Source organism: Pyxicephalus adspersus, chromosome 3 (genome assembly GCF_032062135.1).
Source record: "Pyxicephalus adspersus chromosome 3, UCB_Pads_2.0, whole genome shotgun sequence".
In the NCBI taxonomy this organism is placed as follows: Eukaryota; Metazoa; Chordata; class Amphibia; order Anura; family Pyxicephalidae; genus Pyxicephalus; species Pyxicephalus adspersus.
The window spans coordinates 26,029,558-26,055,510 of NC_092860.1; positions in this window are offsets into that span (position 1 = coordinate 26,029,558).

Sequence of the window (25,953 nt, forward strand, 5' to 3'; positions counted from 1 at the left end):
CAATTAGAATGACATTTACCGCAATTAGTGGTAATAAGGCAGAAATAAATACCTATCTGTCTCTCACTAAATGAACCTAAATTGGTTCTAAAAGAATCCCCACAGGTATAAGAATAACCTCTCACCTCAACAACTTAAATACACTTAGTAAGATAAAAAGCTTCTCACTCACTGGAAGTTTGAAGTGTCTGTGACTCACATGGAACTGATGCGGTGTCATCTATTAGAGAAGAATCCTAATTTTCTGTCAACATACCAGTTTAATAGAAAAAACAAATGCAAGACAAAAATATCTGTTTGCCTGTAATATATACAGACAAGTGTTAGAAGTCAATTGTTAGAAATCAATAGGGAGATAGAGCAGAAACATTTTCACAAAAGTAAAGTTACTTGATTTTTTGGCCAACTTTACTTTAATTGAAAAAGCCCCTAACAATGGTACTGTCACCAAATGCTGGAGAAGTTGGGGTGAAACATGGAAACATGTCACGTGTGAAAAAATGTATAAGTAGTAGGTAAATCCACCATAAGAGCAATTGATCATCATCAGGACCAAGTTACTTTCTGGTGAAACAATTATCATATTCTTTGAATTTGAAAAGTTGTGAGCATGTCCATGAAACTAATTCAACTAAACAACCACAGAAATATTTACCCACTATAAAACCACGATTTCACCCCTAAAGGGCCTGATGGTCAAAGTCCACAAAAAGGGGTTTTGTTGTAAAAAATCAAGGTGCCATGTCCCATCCTTATCTTTAACAGCTGTACATGTAGTCAGACCCTACGCTTGTAGGCTTGAAGGATATACTTTCAACTTTCAACTAACTTAGTTTCTACATTTTCTAACTGAGATTTTTATATTACTTCATCTGATATGCTTCAACTAACAAGACTTATTCCTTACCTAGTGCTTTGTGTACTTCTGATGAAGCATTGTTACCTTTGTGTGGAACACGTCAAGTTCTCTTTGCAACTGGGGGGTTGTTTAAAAGTAACTTATAGGCATACCATGTTGTCTGCTCAATGGTGCACACAATACTTTGGTAAATAATAGTAAAGTAAGACTATCATGGGAGAACCTGGGTGATCCAGCAACCCTAGAGTAGATCTGGTCCAGGATTGAAAACATTTACAAACTTACAAATCTGTAAATCATTTCTAGAAAATCCAATAAAGGTATGCTCTTGGAGAGCTTTAATAAACAAGGCCAATTGTTTAGCTTTTCCAAGAAGAAGCCAAGAGTAGGAGGATCGGGACATATCCACTTTTTCCAAATAGACTTCTTGGCCACCAGTGAAATGATGGACTGAAGTTTCTCACATCCCTATTAACTTCCCTAGAGGTAACCCCGAGTGTGACTCGGGGTAGAAAAAAGATGCTAAAAGCGGTAACCCCGAGTCACACTCGGGGTAGGTAATCCTATGGAAGGTAATAGTAAATACAGCCTTACCTGATCCGCTGGCATTCCGTGTCATCCATCGCCGCGGTCTCCGTCTTCTTCTCTCTTTTTCCGGCTGGCTTCTGCATCCGATGAGTCACCAGGGAGTTCCTGGTGATGTTGGTGCGTGCGTACGTTGTCGGCGGGGCGGGAAATTCAAACTCCATTTGTATTGTATTCAATACAAAATAACTGTATTGAATGCCATATATTGGATTTCTATGTGTAAAAGCAGTACATTATTTTCAAGAACATTTATTTTACAGTATATTTATTAGTATGAGTATACTATGTATTTAAAAAAAATAAATAAATAAATTTGTTTTTTTTAAATATATAGATTTTTTAATTTATTCAATTTATTATTTTTACATGATTTTGTGTTTCAAACTTTAATATACTCATACTATTATATTATACTGTAAAATAAATTTTCATGGAAAACAATGTACCGCTTTTAGACATATAAAACCGGACAGAAATCAACCGCTAGGGAAGGTAATCCTTACTCCTTTTAAACTAAAGTTCCAAAAATAGCTCATGCAGGAGTAAAGGGCAGATAGTTCACCAGATGTTCGAAAGCATACACCACAACCACAACATATTTCCCAAATATTTGACTCTCGGGTAGCTCCACGACATGATATGTATCCACCTCTGTGACCACACAAGTGGAAATGAAAGGAAGGACTGAGACCCGTCTGGTAAAAGTGGGTATCCCCCATAAAAAAATTTTAATATGTTTAGGAACACACTTTTTGTATGATCTATTTATCTGCAGCAGCCTAAACATGGAGGGCCATGGAGGAAGCTGGATCCCGAGGATCACGGAGAGGGTTAGTAAAACTTGAACACTTTTAATTTAAATACAAGGGGTAGGACTACAAAAATTGGATTTCTACTTTAAATTAAGATGAAAAATAATTACCAATATATTATATTAAATTTAAGCTGGCTTTATTTGTAGTCACAACATGAAAATGCTTTGCATAAAGAAAGAAACTACTAAAACTGATTTATAATTGGATTTTCAAATATTAAATTAACTACTCCCATGCACTATTATCATTCGCTGTCATATATTTTTGTTATGGTTATTTCTGGTTGCTAAACTTCAGTTATCTCTTAAGTTTCCACACAGGCTTTCATCCTAAAATGCAAGTCAATTTTAATTTAGTTCAGTCTGCTTTAATTACACATAACTGAATGCTTTTTAATGCAATTTCACCTGAAAATCATTTAGTTGGGTTTTATTGTCCTTTCCCATATACCTTATGGTATTTTAGATTTAAATCGTTCATAAAAGGCAATATCCAGCATTTACCCAAAACAAAGCAGTTTCTTAAAAAACTGCTTCTTTAAAATCAAATTTGGTTATATGACAGTTGGGTACAATATATTTCTAAGTTAATAAAAAAAGATTTTCTCTGCCATGGGTGCTTCTTTTGTGCTCCTGTGATATAATACGCTCTCATATAATATGACGATCCATCAATATTTATTAATATTTGGTTTTATAGGAAAAAAAATCTGAAACAAAAATTACAACAGCACAATAGTGTAAATTGGTCCTAACATGCTCTATTTAGGTTTAGCATTATAATTAACATAGAAGTCAGATATCAATATGTAAAACTACCATGACTCTTAATCACTCCTAATTTGCTTAATCATAGACATGAAGAACATGACTAAGTCACGGTAAAACATGTCAGAGGGAGGGTGTGGAGTTACCAAGAGTTGAAGTTTTTACGTTGAGTGTGCAGCCTCTCAGAATAATTACCATTGCTGGCTTAGGTAAGAAGGAAGAATGAACCAATGGGTAGAATGCACCTGTAGCAAACTAATCCAGATGCACTTGAATTCTGACATATTCATGGCTTTTGTCAAATCCGTTCCCATGGTAAAACTTTTTACTCCCTGCCATACCTAGAAGAGGTTGTTAAAGGGTTTAAAGCCTAAGAAGATTGAAAATTGAAACTGCTATCCCCTTTAAATTGACATATGGTCCTTACCTGAAACAATATTAAGCTTGGCTCACAACTTTTTAGGTTTTTGATCACTTTTTGGGGTCTCCTCACTAAAAACACAAGCTTAAGGTTGATGAATTATGGGTCTAATTGTGATTGATATGACTTTGGCTAAACTCTGCTTTGCCCCCACACCTACCCTATTAATACCCTTTAACGACCCATTGATGCCACTTTTTATTTACCAAATAACCTTTGGGTATGTGTCATTTCCAGAGAGTTGTCTCTATTTTTAGATGTAGAACTAAACAGGATGACCAATGCTTTGTTGGAATTTTATTATTAAACAGAATCCAGCAATACTGGTGAGGGACCTGGATCAGGACTTAGGTGGGTATAAAAAGGACTACATGGGTTTAAGAAGTATGGAGATAGAAGGGTAAAAGGGGGTAAAAACTGTATGACCTATCAACCCATGATAGCTGATAACTTGTGCTGGAAGTTAACCAGAACTTCCGGCACAACTTCCCAACATTGTATTACCTAACAATATAAAGAAATAATCGATGGAAAAAGTGTAAGGATTAATAATTAGATAATTAGACTGCCATGGTATTATTATTATTATTATTATTATTAAACAGGATTTTTATAGCGCCAACATATTACGCAGCGCTGTACATTAAATATGGTTTGCAAATGACAGACTAATACAGACAGTGATACAGGAGGAGAGGACCCTGCCCTGAAGAGCTTACAATCTAGTAGGTGGGGGAATTTCACACACAATAGGATGGGAGATATGTAGTGGTGGGAAGTAGTGGTGGTTTCAATTGACAAAAGAAGACGGGCAAGTTTGAAAAAATGGGTTTTGAGCGCTCTTTTAAATGAACAGAAAGTAGGAGCAAGCCGAATAGGACGAGGAAGACCATTCCAGAGAGTTGGAGCAGCTCTAGAGAAGTCTTGTAACCGTGCGTGTGATGAGGTTATGAGTGAGGAAGTCATTAGTAGATCATTGGAGGAGCGGAGGGAGCGGCAGGGGGGGTATTTTTTAACCATGTCGGAAATGTAAGTGGGACAATAACTGTGTAGGGATTTGAAGGCAAAGCACAGGAGCTTAAATTTGATTCTAAGGTAAAATGGAAGCCATTGGGTGGGTGAGGAGGAGTTACCATTGAAAGAAACTTGAAAGGAGTGGTCAGACAGATAGGAAGCAAACCAAGAGAGAGCAGTGTCACAGATACCAATGGAGTGCATGATTTGTATTAGAAGGGGGTGATCAACAGTGTCAAAAGCAGAGGAAAGATCAAGGAGAAGGAGCAGGGAAAAGTTGCCTTAAGACTTAGCTCTGATGAGGTCATTGGCCACTTTAGTAAGGGCTGTTTCAGTGGAGTGGGCAGCTCTAAAACCAGACTGGAGGGGGTCAAGGAGAGAGTTGGTGCTTCAGAGTACATGTACTCTGAAGAGTACATGTACCTCAATATAAGGGATATGAACTATGGCTTCATTTTTTGGAAGTGCCTGCACAAGACATTGTACTTACGTGCAGTGGTGTGTTTCAGCACAGTGTACCAACACACATAATTAACATTACTGCATGGGTGGCTTTACTTTTGCAGACACATCAATCCCTCGGAGGTTTCCTGGATTTGGTCCTGCATTGTCCTGTGATCCGTCTTCATCCTGGCGCAGAGGAAACTCCGCGGGCATGCGCAGTAGAAGCAGCCAGAAGCCTCCTGGGATGCATGACGTGAGTATGCGCTCCTATTCTGTCTTTATTACCGCAGTGATAAAGACAGAAGGAGAGGGGCTTTACTCTTTTTTTTTACATAAAACGTAAAAAGGTTGTCTACCCTTTTATGTAAAATTTCTGGTGATAGTACCATTTTAACAAATGCTAGAAAATGCAAAAAAAAAATTTTTTGATTGCGGTGTGCTGCAGTGTGTCATGCCTTGCCCTGCTCATACAGCAGTGTGTAGCATATGATGTTTGACTCTAAACAGCAAGAAAGTAAAAGGAAGTCAATCTCAGTCTTAGCTGTCTGATGATACTGTTCTGGGCACTGTCTCTAAGGTAGCCTTTCTCCACTGGGGTTCATAGGAACATTATGGTTTCCTTAAGAATCACCAGGAGTTCTTTGAGAAATTAGCAATTTCTAACTTTCAGATAAGTAATCATTGTGATCAATGATCTTTTAACTTTTTCTGAAGAGTACATTGTTTCCACTAACCACAGATGTAAGCAAAGTTTTCCCCACTGGCCACCATATTATTGGGACCGGTTCCTCATTAGCAACCAGTTTAAGTGACTTTTCTTCTAATGGCCACCAAACTAGGGGGTCGTTATGCTTGTGATCACTAATTTAAGTCCACCTGTCTCCAATCACCAGTCCCTTGTAGCCTTTGCTTAAGGTTATAGTTTTAGAGGTAACCCAAAGTTGACAAAGGAATAAGAATTCACATCTTTTTAAAGAGTAGTTAAAGGGTAAATGTCTAAGATGTGTAGCAAAAACCAGCTCTCAACAAAGTTGTCAAAACAGAGTACGCAAGGGTTAAATCCAAGGGATGTGTCCATAAATTGGATAAATCCAATAGAGAAGTTTATAGTAATGTAAGGATAATGCTTATGTAAGGAAGTAGGAACTAAACTCAAAACTGCAAAAAAAATACACATACCTTCAATCCCGCAGGGCAGTCTGATCACTCCCGGGGTGTTCTGCATCAGGCCCCGTGTCGTCCAGACATCTATCCCGGAGCCGGTGCTCTGGGCGCCACCATCTTCGTCTTCTTTTCCAGGTTCTTCATCCTACGTCACCCGACCCAGGCGCAAGATCCAGTGACGTAGGATGAAACAAAAATTTGTTGCACCAAAAAAAAAAAAAAATTTAGGGGCATTATATTATGTACAACTATAAGGGGTCACACTTCACCTGACCATCAATATAAGCAGGTGTTTCTCCACTAACCATCAATGTCTGGAAATATTACAATTTTCACTGTCTGTATTTATTTTGTGGTCATTTTTATCATTAGTTTTATTTTATCATTATCCTTGAAAATAATTTTGTCATTTAAAGGAGGTCTGGGTGTCAAATACATTATGCACGCAAATTTTAGGATTTATTTAAATACTCTTTTTTCTCAATTTACTGTTCACACCAATGTGCCATGAGCTGTAGATAAAGTCATTATTAGAAGATTTCCTGGAACCTGAAATTTACTTAAACTGTTTCTTCATGTTAAAAAGGTTGAGAAAGTCTCCTCTAATGAATGTCCATCTTTGGAAAACATTCACAATTTATTTCTAGTTTACATAACTGTCAAATTATGAAAATGCTTCTTTAGGGATTGCCATCACTACATAAAACAGAAAAATTGTCTATGCAGTTTATTTGATTGTTGCTATGGTAGCTTGCACAGTAAAAAAAAACTTGATCCACTTTAATTTAGTAGAACTCTGGCTCATTCCAATTTTAAAAAAGAGGCACTCAAGGACATTTTCTATATTTCACACTACAGTTTTGAAATTTTAGAAAAGAAAGCTTAGCAAACATGGCATAAAATCACGTTTCAGTTAACAAACCTAAAACCTTTGTTTACAAAAATAATTTAATAAAGTAAAATAAATGATCCTTTTGTGTGATCCTTCTGGTTGCATCATAATTCAAATATGGCAACCCAGAAAAAGAGTCTGGTTAGAAACTCACTGTGTGACATTGGGGTTGATATGAGCAGAGCATGTTCACTTTGCAAAATGAATTATAACTTAATTTTAGACTAGAGATTTTGAGACTAGAGATGCACTTTTAACTAAAGAATTTCTCTACACCCAAATCACTTTGTTTTGTTACCCAAAACTTGTTTTTCCAAAGAAACCCAATACATAAATCTCAAAAGGTCTGAGATTCATAGAAAAAGAAACTTATTTTGTATGCTATCATATTTTTCTTATTGGACGTTTACCATACTGATCATACATACCAAAAAATCTTCCATTTGTGTGGGGATATGAAATTTAAATTCTTATCAATTGTACCTTAAAGTCTTTGAAAACCGAATGTGTTTAAGATATATAATTAGTACCTGTTGAGAATATTGTAAAGTGGATTTGCCATTGCCAAGACATTTTCTGACATTCACTGCATGCTACTCACAAAGTACTTTTCATGGAAGTCCAAGATAACAAATAAAACTGTTTCTGTAACACAGGGTACAGCCAGCACCATTTATATAGCTGTTTGACTAGTCTCTGCAAAAATAAAAGAATGTGTTTCAGGGCCTAATTGATCAGTTGGCTTGACACCACTAGCAGATCGAACATGGATTAAAACAATCCATTCACTGAGCAAGGAGCAAGCCAGTGTGATTCATACCAAGAGAGTGCAGGACAGGGAATTATTGCTTTACGGTGTACAGTACCTTAGTTTATGCTCGTTTACATTAGATACCCCAAACCAGCCATTTTCAGCCTGTGTTCTGTGGAACCAGCGGTTTCTCTTCAGATTGCTAGACATACCTTGAGCTGTGGCCAAATGCCTACAAAGTATCAGTGCCAATACCTCTTAAAGATTCAACAGAATGAAGCTAATGATCCTTTTTTTTCCAATCTGTTTTTTAGAAAAAGGAACCTATATAACCAAAGATTGAACACAAACAAAATAAATATTAACATTTAGAAATACTATATTATATATCACAAGAATAAAGCAAATTGGCATGCGTGAACCTGTTTGACAGAACAGACCATAGTACAACTTCAAATACAACACAAAGAAAAAAATGATAAAATATAGCTAGATCTGAGTTATTTACCAAACAGGGGAGAAATCAGAGACCAGAATGTCCAAAAGCAAGAATAAACCAACTGAGTGACAATGGGGCACAATGCTCACCCCAATAGGTCTAGGATCATGCAAGGCACAACCTAACATGCAGTATATCAGAGACTCTGATACATCTCCATAATTACAACAAGATAAGAAAGATACGAGAAAGGGAAAAGGAGAGGAAGGTGGAAGGATGAGGGTAAGGGACGATCAGTCGCTACACTTCACCAAGGATGCTCTCAATAAAATCCCAAGCCGGCCAAAAGGTACTTTTGCATATGATCATTATTGGATGCCACAAGGTCCTTCATATGATGATTATCCAACTCCATAAGCCATTACTTTTAGTTTTTTGTGTAGGAACATGTTTCCCACAAACCTCAAATAAAATGTACATTTTTTCTAACTAACTCTAATGAATTGGATTTATCAGGGGTTCCCCTAGACATGAAATTGTTTTAAGGGGGGTTAACAGGTTGAGATAAATTATTTTAGCATCCTCACAGAATACATTCAGATCCAGCACACATAAAAACCATTATCCACTGCACAGGTTCAATTTAAAATTAGGGTAAAAAAATAAGAACTAATTTAAAATAAAATATGTTTCTATCAAACTCCATACATTTGTGATGTATATCTATAGCATCACTTAGTTCATGGTTTATCGTATTGTTCCTACATTTCTATTGAAAACTGAACATCTAAACATAGGTGGATAAAGACGTATTCTAAAGTTTCCAAGGACATTGGATATAGAAGTGTACCAATCAAAGAATAATTTAAAATGCAAGTATGAGTTCAATCTAGCCTCATTATACTGTCACCTAGCAACTCTGCAATTTAAACAAGATTATTTCAAAGGATACAGACTCATTTCTGGATTGTGTTCTCTTGAATTTTATCATTTATTTTTCTTTTTTAATCAGTGAAAGAAGTCTGTGACAGTTGAACATATTACAGACATTGAGTACTTTGTTCTATTTTTATTTAATGTTTTCTGGCATTTTCAACAATGTCAGTTTATGCAAGCTGTTTAGCTCAAAAAGTGATAACAAAACATTAAACTAAATAACTAATAACTTTGCATAACCTACAGCATCTGTTTTTTACACACCAAATTTAAACACGTCATACTGTGTAAGAATATCACTTTATTTTAAGGTTTTAGTATTAGGTCAATAAAATAATTACACCAGAAATTACTTAGGGAGTTTTGTTTCAACTTCTGAAATAAAACTGCAGAGGTTGAATTGTATTTAGATTTTATTCCAAATACTAGCTAAGCAACTATGCAACAAATATATATACATATTTTGCCTGAGGTTTGCTGGAGAAAGAATTAAGCAGATACTATAGGAAAACTATTAGATTACCTTTTTTTCTCCAAATAGTTACCAGAGGTGTCTATAATGTACCTTCTATCTATTCTTCATAAGCTGAAAAATTGTACCATTTGTGTTCCAATATTAAAACCAGACTCTTCAGTCTTCACTTGCTGCCCTATTCCCTATCCATAAAAAGGTCTTCAGGAATCTGGGTTTCCTACAAATGAATGAGGCAAAGAGCTTAAAGCTACTCCTTTTGGAAAAAAAAGGGCCATCCTTGGGGGAGAGGGACCTCTTCACCACATTGTGGCCAGTGTTGTGGGGGTTTGAGGGTGGGGTGCTTCTTTGGGATGTGTAAACCCCCCTTTAATTGAACAGTATAATATCATAACCAAATTTGACCTTTAACACTAAACCTGCAGTTGATCCAGAGGAAAGCTAAAAAACACTTCTAAACTGCACTTAAATATTTATTATTTACATTTTCACCCAGCAAGAAAAACCTAAGGCTCTTTTTGGTATGTTTAGCTGTCTGTTCTTAGCTGCTACTTTGATTATCTTGTTGTTTACATTGCTCAAAATCTCAAGCCTAAATTTTGCACACTAGTTGAATTGAGAGGACTACCTGCATCTAAACTATAGTATGAAATTACAATTGTTGTTTTAAAATTATTTAATTGAACATGTATAGGTATTTAATTGCTTTGAGATCGTCCTGAGTGTGATACAGGTAAATATTGCAGGTCATAGTAAAGACAGTTTTGTTTCCTTGTTCCTGAAATTACTTGTGTAATTCAACTAGTTCCATTTGAAAAATGTAATACCCTTTATGAACGTGGGCAATTTTTACATTTCTACAGCAGTTGCTTTACTTTTTGCATTAATTTATTTATTACTTAAGATAATATACATTTCAATATTTTCATGTTATTTCTTTTAGTGATCTTGCCCTATTTTCTTCTATGCAATCTATAGACAAAAAGAAATAAATCAAAACTAGAAAAAGCCATATTTAATGTACAGCGTTGCTATTTAATGTACAGCGCTGCAAAATATGATGGCACCAGGGGTGTAGTGGGGCGTGCACAGGTGGGAACGCCGTGCCACCACTTTTTTCCCATTTTTTACAAAGAATTACATGGTGGTCCATGGCTCTGGCCAGTCCGCGCGGGGTCAGGAGAAGGACCCCACTGGGGGGGCACACTGACCAGAGCCGCGGACCATGTCTCCCGTATTGAATTGCAGGCTCAGAGTGGTGGGCAGGTTGTCTCTCTAAACACAACCCGCCCACTCTCCCATCACAGGCTCAGTGGGTTCTGGTATCATGACGTCACTATGGGGGGGGTGCCTTCCCCTTTGAGTGACACAGGCAGGGGTGTAGTGGGGACGAGCACATACCATGCCCCCTCTTTTTTTTTACGACTACACCCCTGGATGGCACTATATAAATATGAATTTAATAATAATATTGTTCATTCAACTCTTTATGAACAGCCTTAAACAAACAGAAAATACAATAGAAGAAAAAAACTGGTATATCCAACAGCTAAAATGTAATATATTCCGACTTACCATTTCTTAGATGTGGTGGCACATTTTCAAAAATATTTTTACCATTAAGCTTCTCTTTAATCTACCAGAATCTTTCTTTACTTTGCTGAGCCTTCTGTTCTAAACTGCTGCATTTTTTGGAGACTGCAAAGCAAAATAACTGGTGAATAGCTGTGTTTAAGTCTTAATTTCCCTTGTATACTGTCACAACAGATGTCAATTTTCTTCAAAGCATGAAACTCATATTTTGAAAGGACACTCACTACCTATTAACATCACTTGTTGTTTGCAAACTAGAAAGGATTAGATTTGTTGAGCTTCCCAGTGGAAACATTAACCCGATCCAGGCACAAACAAAACATCTGTCAAGATTTCCTTAACATCAAACCTGGCAGAAAACTGATACATAAAGAAAACACTTTACACTGGCAAGAATTGCCCCTGGAGGCTGAACATTCCTAGGAATGACTGGTTAAGATGCATCTGTTGGCTGTTGAAAGTGGTCGGGGAGTATTTCCACAGCTGTTGATAATGAGATATTAATGTAGGTTGCCTAGTACTTAAATATGTAAGTTAGGTTTGTAGCTTTTTTATATTTACACTTTGAAAATGAAAACTATAACAGCAGTAAATCAAAAGCATTGTTGTAAGTTAACTTGTGATACATGTATCCTTACAGCTGAAGTGTTTGATAAAATATTGTCTTTGAGTCCACTGCTCACAACCATAAAACAATTAAATGTAAGTTTTGTAATCTACTGGTTTCTTATCTAATTGGTATCTAGAGACAAAACGCATGTGTGCTTTAAAGTGTAAGTAAACTACAAACAAAACAAACTCTCTTTCACTCACCACAGATCCGTTGATCCCTCTGGTGGCTTTCTGGATCGGGAGCCACGTTGTCCTGGAATTGTCCTTTGTCCCGGCATGGAGGAAACACCAGGCGCCACCATCTTCTGCCTTCTGCCTCAGTCACGCGATCTGGCACTGCACAGACATGAGATCGGGTGACGTAGCCTGTGGTAAATGGGGAACAAAAAGAGTGCTGATCTTACTGCACATGCAATAAATTGAAATTTTCTTTTTACCCATTGAATAAAAAGCTTCTTCTACAGCCTCCTGGGATGTATGATGTATGACACGATGATGTATGACACAATGATGTATGACATGATGCAGCGATCAAGACAGAAGGGGAGGGGCTTTTTTAAAAGAAAGTGTTTTACCCTCCCCACATACACACACAAAAAGAAGGTAATGCTTACCTTTTATAAAAGGGTTGTCTACCCTTTTATGTAAGGTAATTTTTTTAGTTTAGGTCTGCTTTAAGTTTAACTCTAGCCAAATACTTTTTTGTTTTTTGGGGGATAAGGGTGTGCTTAGAACTGCCTTGGTAATTTGTAGATGTTAGGAGACAACCCTCTGGCCAGAGATCCCGTGCTGTTGGCTGCCGCAGGACAATGGGCCCTGCTATTCTTTTCTTGCAGCAGCAAGCATGATCTGACAAATAGCTGTCAGTCCTCTGCTCTGCAGCCTGTGGCATCCTCAGATTCCCTTTGGATGTAAATGGTCCCTCTGCATCCCCTGTTCTGAGTCTGTGCAGCTGAAAGGGATTGTGCCGAGTAGTTCCTTATTTCAGTCCTGCGCTGCCATTGGTTGCTGGGGCTTTATATCCTCTCTGCTCCCACTGATCTATTCCTGTTGCAGTGCTTAGCTGGGCTAATCTGTGCTGGAGTGAATTTTATGTTTTTTTACTGTTGCTGACCTTGCCTGATTCTGACCCATGGTTTGTACACAGCCTGCACTGACCTTTTGCCTGTGACCCCGACTCTGCTTGTGCCTACTGCCTCTGTATCTCATCCGGTGGATTTATTGCTCGTGTATGACCTTGTGGTCAAACCTAAAAATTTGCCCTGTAGAACCACAATCTGTGTGCCCCTGGTCCTCCACCAGCCCATCCCCAGATGCCATCCATTGCATAATAAATCCTGGGGGCAACCGTGTGCTGGGGGACCCAACCATTCTCCTGAGGCTGAGTGGGGGCTTGCTAAAGGTGAAGTCTGTGGTGTTAGATTGGGGAACTGGCATTTGGTGGGTATCGGTGCGACCCAGGGCCTTACAGTTGCTGTCTGGATCCCATTTGCCACTATTTCTAAAATAAAAAAAAAAAACAAAAAACAATGGCCTTTGGATTTAGATATACTTTAAACCATCAATGAGCCATAGGTGGGATAATGTATAACATCAGATAAAAAATATACTAAAAATTGCCCTGAATGTCACCCTTACCCCTCTTTCCTCTTACCTCTCTTATATTGGGATTCCATACCGTATGTTTTTGCTTGACCTTTTAGTCATGGAAAATGTTCTTTCAATGCCTTTTAGGTTAATTGAGTGTGCCTTGACCCTATACTTGGGGTGCACTGCCTCTCCCCACCTCCACATGCAATGTCTTAAATTGAAGATTACAAACTTGCTGTTTTTATCTTCTTTTGCAATGCTGATTGTATGACAATTTTTTGTTATTTATCTGTTTAAAAATAAAGAATACATTTTAAAAGAGCTTTACAGAAAATCCATCATCAAAAATAAAAATAAAAAAGGTCATGACCCTATGATAACAAAGACTGGATCTTGGACGTAAAGTGAGAAGAAGACTATCGGGCCCATAAATCAAAACCAATGTGTCTATTGCATGCCCAGGCACTCACCCGTTGACAATTGTGCAGGTAAAAAATGTAAGACATAATTATATAATTTGGTTAGACACGTTTTTACCCAGCTCCTAAGATGTTACATAACTACAAATAAACTAGCTAATTTATCAACTAAAGCTAAAATAAAAAGAACAAAAGGTCACAAAGATATTTATGCCTGAATTTAAATACTCAGTACTAAAATTTGCTAATATTGAAGGCTTTCCTTTAGAATATTTTTTTTACCTCCTATGCTTAATTTAAATCAGTACTAGATAATTGTGGACATGCCATTGGGTAACTCAACTGCAAACCCCAGCAGCGCATATTTACCTTCCCTTTGCTATCCTATCCTGTTTTACTCTCAAAAGTAAAAAATGTCTTGTACCTCTAAGTTTAGAAAGCATGCAACTTCATCTCTTTCTTCTTTGAGTTCCATGTGGTTGCTTGATGATTGGATAGTTATTCACCCTGAGTTACCCTTTAGGAAGTAGATAAAGTCATCAGCTCTGTAAATGCTCCAAATCAAGACTTGAAACGTGTACAGGGCTACCCATCTTTTCTCCTGGTAGCTGAAATAGGAATCATATGCACAATTTGTAAGGGCAGCATTTAGGTCAATCTGTTTCTTTGCCTTGCAAGGGTTTTATTACAGGAAGGCTCATTGTAAAAAGTTTTATTACTGTTCCAATGACAACTGCAAATTTTAGATTTCATTTCACTTTCTGTCCTGGTGGAAATGGTCACCAGTATGAACAAAGGACAAACATAATCAAAGGAGACAGAATCAATATTACCTGGACAGATGTTTTAAACCTTCCCTACTTAAAATCCAAACTGCAAAAATTGGCCTTACATACTTTTTTACTTCTAAAGCAGCAAGCAATTCGATATCACTATGGTTCATGGCTGCAATTTTTTCAAATGTAAAAAGAAACCACTGTAAATGATATGTGATATTGGGACCTAATAACATCTTCGTACCAAAGATAACATTTAGCATCGGTAAACGCTAATGCAGCTTCATGTCATAGCAGGTAAAGAGCTATTACCTTGAATGGACAGCATACAGCCAAGATCTCAGTAGAAAAAGAATATTCTCAGTTGCCATAATTGGACTATTTTGTTAATAGTCATTGAGTTATTTTTTTTTTCTTGGCTCTGTACTTTTTTATATTGCTCCTAAAACACCTGCAAAACTCAGCTTTGTTCCAGTTGAAATGACACTAATGGCTCATACTCATGGGTGAGACAAAATATGTAATTGCAAAGAAAAATGTTCCTAAGTGTGCACAGAACATTCTCCATGCTCATGTGAGGCTGCGTCATTTCCGTGAATGTCACTGTTTTAGTTGATTAAAAACCTGTTTCCTTTCAAAAGCCACTAAATGTCTGCAGGTGAGGGGAAAATTAAAATAAAGCATGTGTATGCATCATGCAGATTTTTTTCACCTTTGCCATTCTCACCTGCAGTGTCCCAAACCTTCTTTCTGTATAAAGAGCTGAATGCTGATATAGTTCTGTTTCAGCATCTGTGGGAGGAGGTTGTGCAAATTGTGCTATATATATATATATATATATATATATATATATATATATATATATATTTATATTGATTTGGAAAAAACACTTTACATCTTTATTCCTAAAAGGTGTTCCACATGAAAGCAAAAGGCCCTCATTAAACATGCTCATACAATAACTTAAGGGACTTACTATTAGTGTTGGTCGAACAGCTGAGTGTTCGATTTGGCAGCTAATCGATCCAATGGCCGGATATTTTTCGGGTGATCGAACGCCGAATTTAAACAACATTAAAGTCTATGGGGGGATTTGGGTTTTTTCAGGACTTTGTAGAACTGCAACAGCAATCAGGGGAGCCGAGTTGATAGCTCCGTTACCCTGATTGCTCTTGCAGCCCTAGCGTAACTGTAGTTTGTGTTCTTGGATAGAGAAGAACAGCAGTTCATCTGCAGTCACAGCTAATTGGAAGCACTAGCGTGCCTTCTCCAATCAGCTGTGACCGCAAAGTTCCCACGGTCACCAGGCTGCACTTATCAGCCCGGTGATGGTGGGAACTGAACTGCAGATCTGCAGTCACAGCTGACTGAAAGCACTTGCGTGCCTCCTATCAGCTGTGACTGCAGGTTCCCAGGCTCCTTGGGCTGTACTTATCAATGATAAGTACAGCCCAGTGACCGTGGGAACTGAACCCAGATGAACTCTCAATGGAGAAACCCTATTGAGAGTTCATCTGCAGTTCTTCTAGTGCCCCGGGAACGCAGTGGATTCTCAGGGCTGCAATCATGGAGAAACTCCATTGAGAGTTCATCTGGAGTTCGCCTTTTTTTTTAACATATTTTTAAACACGAATTCGCAAAGTTGAATTCCGTGTTCGGGTCTGTCCGAATTCAAACCACCATTTTCGGGTCGAATATAGGGACAACCCAAATTCGAACACCCACACTACTTACTATACATTCTCATGTGTTATCTGTGTAAGGAAGTCTTCCCTAAGACTTGGTTAGGTATTCACTTGTTGTTTTTCTCAACTAGGTAATTACATTTTATGGGACCCAGAGATGCCTCATGGACTAGGTTGTTGTTTGTGTTAGTTGATTTGAGCTAATGTTTAAACCGTCTAAGCCCACCATGTGCTGACTGAGTTTTAAAATGGACCTGTCAAATGCTGATTTCTGCTGTTATAGAGCCTAGGACAATGGAGATTCTCCTTGAGCTGCCATCTTACATGGTGCAGATAACACACAAAAACCTCTATTGCAGTGTTTCTTAACCAGGGATCCTCCAGAGCTTTCTAGGGGTTCTTTGAGCCATGAAGAACATGGACCTCTCAGGTAATTTTACAAGACACAAATTACTATAGGCCATGTAATAGGGTGACATTCTTCCTTCTGATCACCACACTAATGTACTGTAAGCTATGGATATACTAATTATAGAAGGGGTTCCCTGAAGACTGAAAAATAATGGGTGATATTTCTAGGTGTTGTCTCAGTTTTAACAAACAGGTAATATGTGTTAGGACATAGCACATTTTAGAACATATTGGACTTCTGCAACTGGAGGTCAGTATTAAGTCTAGGGACAAGGTTAATCTTGGTTAGGGGTCCAACCTACATTACATAAAGCACAATTAAGTGGAGGTTCGACCGGGGAGACTATTCTATGGTCCAATGCTTCCACCCTATGGAGACTCAACCCTCACTTTTCCCTACCCATGTAGGCTTTAGTAGCCTGAGGAGAGAAACATCTAAAAAAGTTTAAAAATAACTTTTGCTTTAAATAATACTAAACCTTATTTTTGTTCAAAATAACAACAGTTCTTTGAGAAAACATAAAAAATCACTATTTTAATGTCTTTAATCACAGAGATCCTACACATCCGTTGTTGGGATAATAAACTAAATGTAATACAGTGATACCTCGGCTAACAAAGATAATTCCTTCCTACCGGTAATTTGAATCTTTGTTAGCCGAAACGTGGTTTCCCATAGGTTTCTATGGAACATCATTTAATGCGTTCTGGATGCTGGCCACGATTTAGGGAAAAGTTTTATAAAAATAATAAAAAGCACAAAATAAAAGGTCATAAACTCACCAAAGATTGAGATGAACATCATCCCCATTGGAACAATCTTAACATATTATTAGGCAGCGTTGTGTCAGTTAATAAATAATCCTTAACAAAGAAAAGAAAAAAAAGAGCAAAAAAAAAACTTTATGGAGCCTAGACATTCATTAACTTCTGGAGCAAGTTGTGCTTTGATAAGCAAAAATACAAAACTGCAATGAAAATCTTGATATGCAAAAATAAACAACTCTTGGTCATTAAAGTGTTACAAGATGTTGAAGAAGAGCTCAGTCCTTAAGATCACCCACAACCTCAGCTGTGTTAAGCAAAAGATTTCTTCTGCATGTCATGCAAATCCCTCTTCGCCCCTCCAGCCTCCCTCTTGCACACCATCAACAGGGAAGCTCTGTTCCTGGTTTCTTTCTTTTTTTTTTACATTCGTTTGCTGAGTACATATTTGCTAGCTGAGTCGCTGAAACAGTGGGAAAAAAATCGCTAGCTGAAAATTTTGTTAGCGGAGTCACTCGTTAGTCGAGGTATGACTGTATTAAGATTGTTTCAGTAATACAGCAAGGTAAATGAAATTTCTACTTAACCCCCTAGTGTTCTAATTCTCTCCATATTTCCATGCAAAAAGCCTTACATTTTTGCATGGAAATTTATTTTACATTGTAGGCCTATAATTCTTAGGCATAACTCACCGAAATATGTCCAATATTTAATAAATTTAATAATAAACTTTAAATAAAAAACACAAAAATCTGGTAAATAAAAAAAGTAGCATGCATAAAAAAAACTGTCTCTCCTCAAAAGTGAACACAATTATTTCTGTCAATCTGTCCTACACTGAGGTTTTCAATGTTCAATAACATATAGTTGCCCTTTTCTGCATTCTGTCAACTGAACTGTGGCCTGTACTGAACTACAACAGAATACTGTTATGTACAGAGGCATAATTATGTCTCTCAAGTTCCTTTGATACCTAAAGGTGTCTTGGTTGTCTATATTTAAAAAATAGGTTCTTACAAACAAGAAACATTATCTAAATATTAAATACAATAAAATAAACACTCAAATTGGCTAGTTTAGCTAAGAGAACAAAAACTGCTGTGCATTGTGGTAATATTATAAAATAAAAGTTATCATAACTATAATAAATGTGACCAAACTGTACACATCTTACCATGGACACAAGAAAAAATCTCCCTGGACTTCCACAGTATGAAATCTTTTATTTTTTAGAGGTTCCATGACCTAAAGCAGAGGGGAATATACCTGTCATTCAGGACCCAGCCCTGATGTTCTGCATAATATAAATATCCAAATATCTCAACCTAATCTAAGATATTGAAGCAAAACTGAACCTAAGATAGATAAAACAAGTTGGTAAAATGGATATGTTAAAAGGTAATAACAGGAAGAGATGTACTATATGGAAGATGACACCATCATGTAATTTATACAGCAATGGACCATTCAGCAGTATGCAAAAAGAATAAATCCCCTCAATGTTTGTTTTTGAATTAATGGCACATAATTGACATTGATGAAGTTCTACATCTTTTACACATCAAAATATTAGCAATCAGAAATGTTTATTGTATATGAAAACCACAACAATAAAGTACATATTTCTAGAAAATGACAGATTTTACTCAATACTTTATATATATTTTATTAGACCATTAACTTATAGAAGTGGTAGCTGGACCAACTAGAGGGTAAGTGCTTCTAGATTAAGTTGTTTATTTAAGACCAGACTCCATATCTAATGTGCAGATCTGTTAGATGTGACAACAAAATGGTAATATTTCAATTGGAATTCAATAAGTATTCTGGTAAGGGGTTTACACACACTATAAACTGAGAAATCAAGTGATAAGTGCTGTTAATAATCATCCTAAATAAATGGAAAATTACAAAAAAAAAGCTTTAAGCAATCACTTACGTAAGCATGATACCTACAGGAACAAACATAAAAAAGACAATCTATATGACTAAATAGGAAGGTTTAAGATACAATTTGGTAAAATTGGATTTGTTTGATAGGTGCAAAACCATTAAAAAAGTAATTTCATACTGATAGTTCGTTGATGTACTGTATATTTATGAACCATGCATCTATTTATAAAAAATATAAAGTAAATTATTTATTTAACCAGTTCTTGTCACTAACTGAAAGAGTGAGTTAAAAATAATCTAAACACATACTGCATAGCTTAATAAATGGATTCAATCTCTTCCATTTGTGATCAAGTTTGGACTTGAGAAAATTAAATAGAGGTATGGCCTGTTTTTGTTAAAAAAAAAAAAGAGATACTTATATTACAATGTCAGCAGGTTCTCCTGTGCTCAGCAAGCAGAAAACAGTTCTTTGGTAATTTGAAAACAGTACACAGCAGTTCCACCAATATTTTTTTAAGGCACTAGAGGTTAAATGGGGAGAAGTCCCTTAATTCAAAACCTCAAGTGCTCTCTGATTGGCTGAGGGAGGCTCCTCCTCTCAGAGTGAGTCATGCAGCTTGTGTTTATGAATAAACGCGGCCGTGAGAAAAATCAGGGGATTTTTCCCACGCTGCATTAATTCATGAGCAGCCAGCCGTGAGACTCGCACTGTGTTTCTGGACAGAGAAACTGTATCTATGAACACATAGTACAGGACTGAAACAGCAATCAGGGGAGCGGAGCTGCTCCTAGATTGTAAGCACTTCAGGGCAAGGTCCTTTCCTCCTCTGTCACTGTCTGTATTCCTCTGTCATTTGCAACCCCTATTTAATGTACAGCACTGTGTAATATGTTGACGCTATATAAAACCTTTTTATTATTATTATTATTATTATTATTATTAATAATAATAATATTAATTTAAAAAATGGTGTAAATCACTAAGCAGAATTAATCCATGCAATGTATGAATACCCACCATCTCTTTTTAGTAAAATGTCTCTACAATTTTTTTATGCAAAAATCCGGACAATTAGGTTTGAGCATTTCTCCCCTAGAAATAATTAGCAGCACAACAGCCAATTGCAGAGCAGTCTGTTGCTGGTAATTGCAAGGCATTAGCTACTGTTACTGGCTTGATCACCACCTTGCAACACATTTATAAAACTGGTGGAGGATTGAACTTGATGCCAAGTGGATGTTTAGGATGCCGGGTTTATGGATATCAGTCTTCTAACTGGTTAAAAATTTATTTGTATTAGTATCTTTGACTAACCAGCAAAAAAGAAGTATTTTTTGTAGGAGTGCTGTCTTTTTTTTAAATATTTATGGAAAGCATCAAACATAGGGAATATATTATGTTTATATGATCAACTTTAATGTTAAGCTAAAACATTTTATATTGAGTTAGAGCAAAAGACAAAGGTAAAAGATAATGAATAAACATTTTTTGCACTGAAGTAGAGGTTCTTATGTACTTTGCTGCTATGACAGCTATTATATATGTACTGCGCAGCACTATCACATGTAGCCATTAAATGATCCTAAATGAGGCCTGGCAAGATTATAGTTTAATCACATATTTAAGTGTTATAGCCATTTGCCATCTGTGGGAGGCTGAGAACTGAGAGGTTGGCATCTGGGCTTCCTAACAGCATCACTCTGAGAGCTGGCAGGTCTGTTGTTCTCTGGAATTTTATTCCCATTGCTGAAGGAAGTTTCAAATCTTCCTTTTTACAACAAGCCTACAAATATTTGCTTGTAATTAGCTGGAGTTCTCTAAATAGGTTATTCCCCTAGAAATAGAGGTTAGTATTCCAAGGTTCAAAAAAAATCTTTATATTCTAGTGTAGTTGCAAAGACACTGTTAAGGTTAAGGCTCACTGATCTCATCAGTAGTGTTGGTCGAATAGCTCACTATTCGATTTGGCAGCTATTCGCTCGAATATAGCAAAATTATTCGGGTGGTCGAATGTCAAAGTAGAACACCATTAAAGTCAATGGGAGGAAAAATTCGGGTTTTTTTCAGCACTGTGTAGAGCTTCTACAGCCTCCAAACAGATGTAAAAAGATACAATATAAAAGGATACATAAAAAGATAAATTATAAAAAGATACATAACACTATTACATACCCCTGTACTTCACATGAAAATTAAAGAGCACCTGTCAAATCTATTTTAGGCTAAAGCTAGGTACACACTTCCAATAATTATTGTTAGAAAATGAACGATTACGACCGATCAACGATTATGCACGATTATACTTAAACGATCATATTGTGCACAATTCTGTACATGCTGTAACAATATGATTGTTCATATATAATCCACCAACAGTGTCCACACCCTAGATACAATCGTTTGAACGATGCAGGGAGGGACATGTAAAGTAGAAAGTGTACCGCAGAAACATGCACGATCACTGAACGACTGTACACGATAGATAGTGAAAGATCGTCGCTCAATCAGATCCACCGTGACAGTTGTTCATTTCCAACGACAATCCTCGTTCGTCGGCGTCCTTGGTCACTTTTTTTTGGCCAATCGGTTTTTCATCGGTCGTTCGTTGGTTGTTTCTAATGATAATTATTAGACGTGTGTATGCAGCTTTAGTCTACACAGACTGTTTCCCCAGAGTTTAACCTGAGGTTTTTTAAAGCCCGTGTTTGAAGTCCCCACGCATTCCAATAGGCTAATCTACACCAGGACGCTTCCTTCAGGCACGTTTTTGAGCGTTATCTTAAACGTTGCTTGCAACATTTAAAAAATTCAAACGCTGGATAAACGCGGGAAAACGCTTCCGTTGAACTCAATGGAGGCTTTTTCAAGCGTTTTTAAGCTTTTATGAAAGCTTTCATTGAAAACAATGGGGGCTTTTATAAACATTTTTAGCAGGACTTTGGAATCTGGAAGCCCCCTTTAATAGGGAGACTCCCAGATCTCCACCTCCCCACCCTGGGGAATGAGTACAGGGGTACATAAATCCCCTTACTCATTCCCTGAAAGGGTTAAAATATAAGTAAAAAATAGGACAAGGCTTTAATGTTAAATTATTTTATTAAAGTGCGTGTTTGTGTAATTTAACTTTTTTTTTTTTACAGGTTATCCCAATGACAGGAGGATTTCCAGGGTTGCAATGAACACAGCCCTGGAAATCCAACTGACAGTGAGGGATTGCAGGGCACTAGGGGTTAAATGAGGACAAGCCTCTCCATTCACCACTAGTGCTCTGGCTGAGGTTTTACATTTCTCAGCCATTCAGCACTAGATATGAATGGGGAGATTTGTGCCCATTCATCTATAGTGCTCTGTGATTGGCTGGGAAATAGGAAATCCTGATGACAGCTCAAGCATCATCAGGATTTCCCTTTCCTCAGCCAATCAGGGAGCAGAGCAATCAGCAGAACTTTACTATGCTGACAGCTCTGCTTCCCTGATTGGCTGAGGAAAGGGAAATCCTGATGATGCCTTTGCTGTCATCAGGCTTTCCCTTTCCTTTACTATGCTGACAGCTCCCCTGATCGCTCCCGCAGCCCTAGAGGAGCTGTGACATGTTCTGTATGTGTAATACATACAGAATGTATATGAGTCTAAAGGTATTCCTGCTAACATGAGTCCAGACTACAGCTGTGTAGCACTAATTCATGCTGGGTAGGATGCTGGATGTTAAAATCTAGCAACCACTAAGCTGTAGGAGCTCATGAAGAGTTATATTCTATTTCCTCCTGTCCTACCTCAAGTTCAAAGGTTTGGGAGTGAACCTTTCATTCATTTGGAAAAGCAAGTACATAAACTAAGTACAAGGTAATCCTAGAAATAGGAGTCGCATATGTAGTCCCAAGGTTTTGCTAGGTTGAGGCAATACAAATTAGGAAGTTTGGAAATTATCAAAATGCCCAATGAAAACTAGAGGTTCAAGAATTATTTTTAGAATAGTGCAGGATAGAGGCTAAAATGCAAGGAGGTCATCTATTCTCTCCCAAAATATTGATACATGCCAAATGAATATTTTTTGTTAAACATTTTATGCTTCTGTATGTGTATGAAGGGGCTGGTTTTGCATTCATAGCCTGAATTTTGATGTTTGTGATAAGAGATATAAATGTTACTCAATGTTCTGGCTAAAAATAAAAATAAATATAAACTAAATAAAACTTTGTAGTCTTAAGAATGGCTTTGTTGTTGTTCTTCAATTTATTTATTCATGTTTACATAATGAAAAAAAGTAGGATTCACTGACCTTTAGGAAGCAGAATGCTTTAATTCTTCCAATGTAGTACACAAGTCAAACGTTACTCCAGAGAGCATAATTGCCATCAATCAGGGGAAAATTAATGAAACAAAGAGTGCAACAGGGCCAGTAACAGGAGAAAATAAATGAACCTGTGTGACTAAAGCCAGAGAATCCTGACAAAACACCCTTAAGAATAAACATTGTACTAAATGGACTGTGCTCTCTAAGACTCCATTCCCCCGAAGTGCTCCTATAATCCTGTTTAGTATGCACAGCACAGGAACCACATTTCTCTTAGCTAATGAAAGGCCATTTTTAAACTGGTAATGGAATTTTATTATTAAAATGAGTAGAGACAATCAAAATATTCCAGGCATTTGACCTTGGAGTAAAAACAAAATAAAGGATATGTGAAAATAAACCAGATTTTCGTTTCGCATTGATGGATGTATGTGAATATTCTTCCTGGCCATGGTATAGCCAGTAGTAGTCATATTCACTTGACTTGTTCTGTAATGTTGAATGATGTTTAATAGCTTGTCCAAACCACTTGTTCAGTTCTATTGAGTGTCAGGAACACATTCTGGTATTAATATCCTCACAGTGCTACCTTCAATTCTAGAGTATGTTCCTGATACTCCTTAAAACTAAAGAAGTTTGGTAAACCTAAAATATATCTTTAACATTAGAAGATTAAGTCCAGCTGAATGTGACTAACTACTGCTAGCTACAGTGCATCATAAAGTATTTATCCACCTCTGTGTTCATCCTGTTGTGTCACAATACAACCTGGAACGTATTTTTGGGGAGTAAGCACCATTTTATTTACAGAAAATGCTTGCCACTATTTTATAGGCAATATATAAACAACCAATATTTAAAAAAAAATATAAAAAAAGAGAATTTGTAAGTGTACATACTGTAGGTATGTCTGTCTGCTCTGGATCTTTGTGGCAATATTAGTTTATATTATATATTTTGATGCATCTCTGATTGATGTCCTCCTTGCTATTTCTATTACCCAACTCTGATCTATATTTCTCTATAGGTAAATCATATAATTTGGGGAGTTTTTAGGCCAAATCATTATTAGAACAAATTTGTTTAAAAACCTTTATTTCAACATGAAGTGAATACCACACTTTTTAACAAAGTAAAAACATACAAAGTATGCAGAATCTCCTATGTAGACACCTGAGGTGCTTCTACAACTTGTCAACCTGTTTTTGCAGAGAACATAGAACAACGCGAAACGCGTTGACAAGTTGTAGCAGCACCTCAGGTGTCTACATAGGAGATTCTGCATACTTTGTATGTTTCTAGTTTGTTGAAAAAGTGTGGTATCTACTTCATATTAAAATAAAGGTTTTTAAACATATTTGTTCTATAAATGATTTGGCCTAAAAAGTCCCAAAATTATATGCTTTTTCTTTCTTTTAATACGTTTACAATGTGGGGATGTGGCCTGTTGGCAATCTAGACAGAGGATCTTCCATTTTTTCAGGAATACGTCAGCTATTAGACATAGTGCCATTCTATACAAGTAGTCCTCGAGATAATGACATCCAACATACGGATGAATCCTAGATACAAACGGGGCTTCCTCGTGTGCAGGACGGAGACTTGATGGGGGGAGGGGGTGGTTTGCATGACTTGCAGAAGAAATCTTTTGCTGAACACAGCTGAGGTTCTAGGTGATCTTAAGGACTGAGCTCTTCTTTAACATTTTGCAACTTTTCTTTTGCATATCAAAGCACAGCTTGCTCCATAAGTTAATGAATGTCTAGGCTCCATAAAGTTTTTTTTTTGCTTTGTTTGTGATTGACTCACGAGGAGGACTTTATACAGTGACTGACAGCATGCTGCCTACTAATATGTTTACAAACATCTGTCCTAAATGGCAGCACGGTGGCTCAGTGGTTACCACTCTTGCCTTTGCAGTGCTAGGTCCCAGGTTTGAATCCCAGCCAGGGCACTATCTGCATGGAGTTTGCAGGTTCTCCTCATGGGATTCCTCCGGGTACTCCGGTTTCCTCCCACATCCCAAAAACATGGAGTTAGGATAATTGGTTTCCCCCCAAAATTGACCTTAGACTACAATAATGACAAATGACTGAGGTAGGGACATTAGATTGTGAGCCCCTTTGAGGGACAGTTAGTGTCACGACTATGGACTTTGTACATTGCTGTGTAATATGATGGCACTAAATAAATACTATGTAATAATAATAATAATTGCATTTATTAAAATAATTGTACATGTTCCGACTTACATACAAATTCAACTTAAGAACAAACCTCCAGTCCCTCTCTTGTATTTAACCCGTAATACCTGTAATACCAAGATAAATAAACTAGAACAGGCAGAAA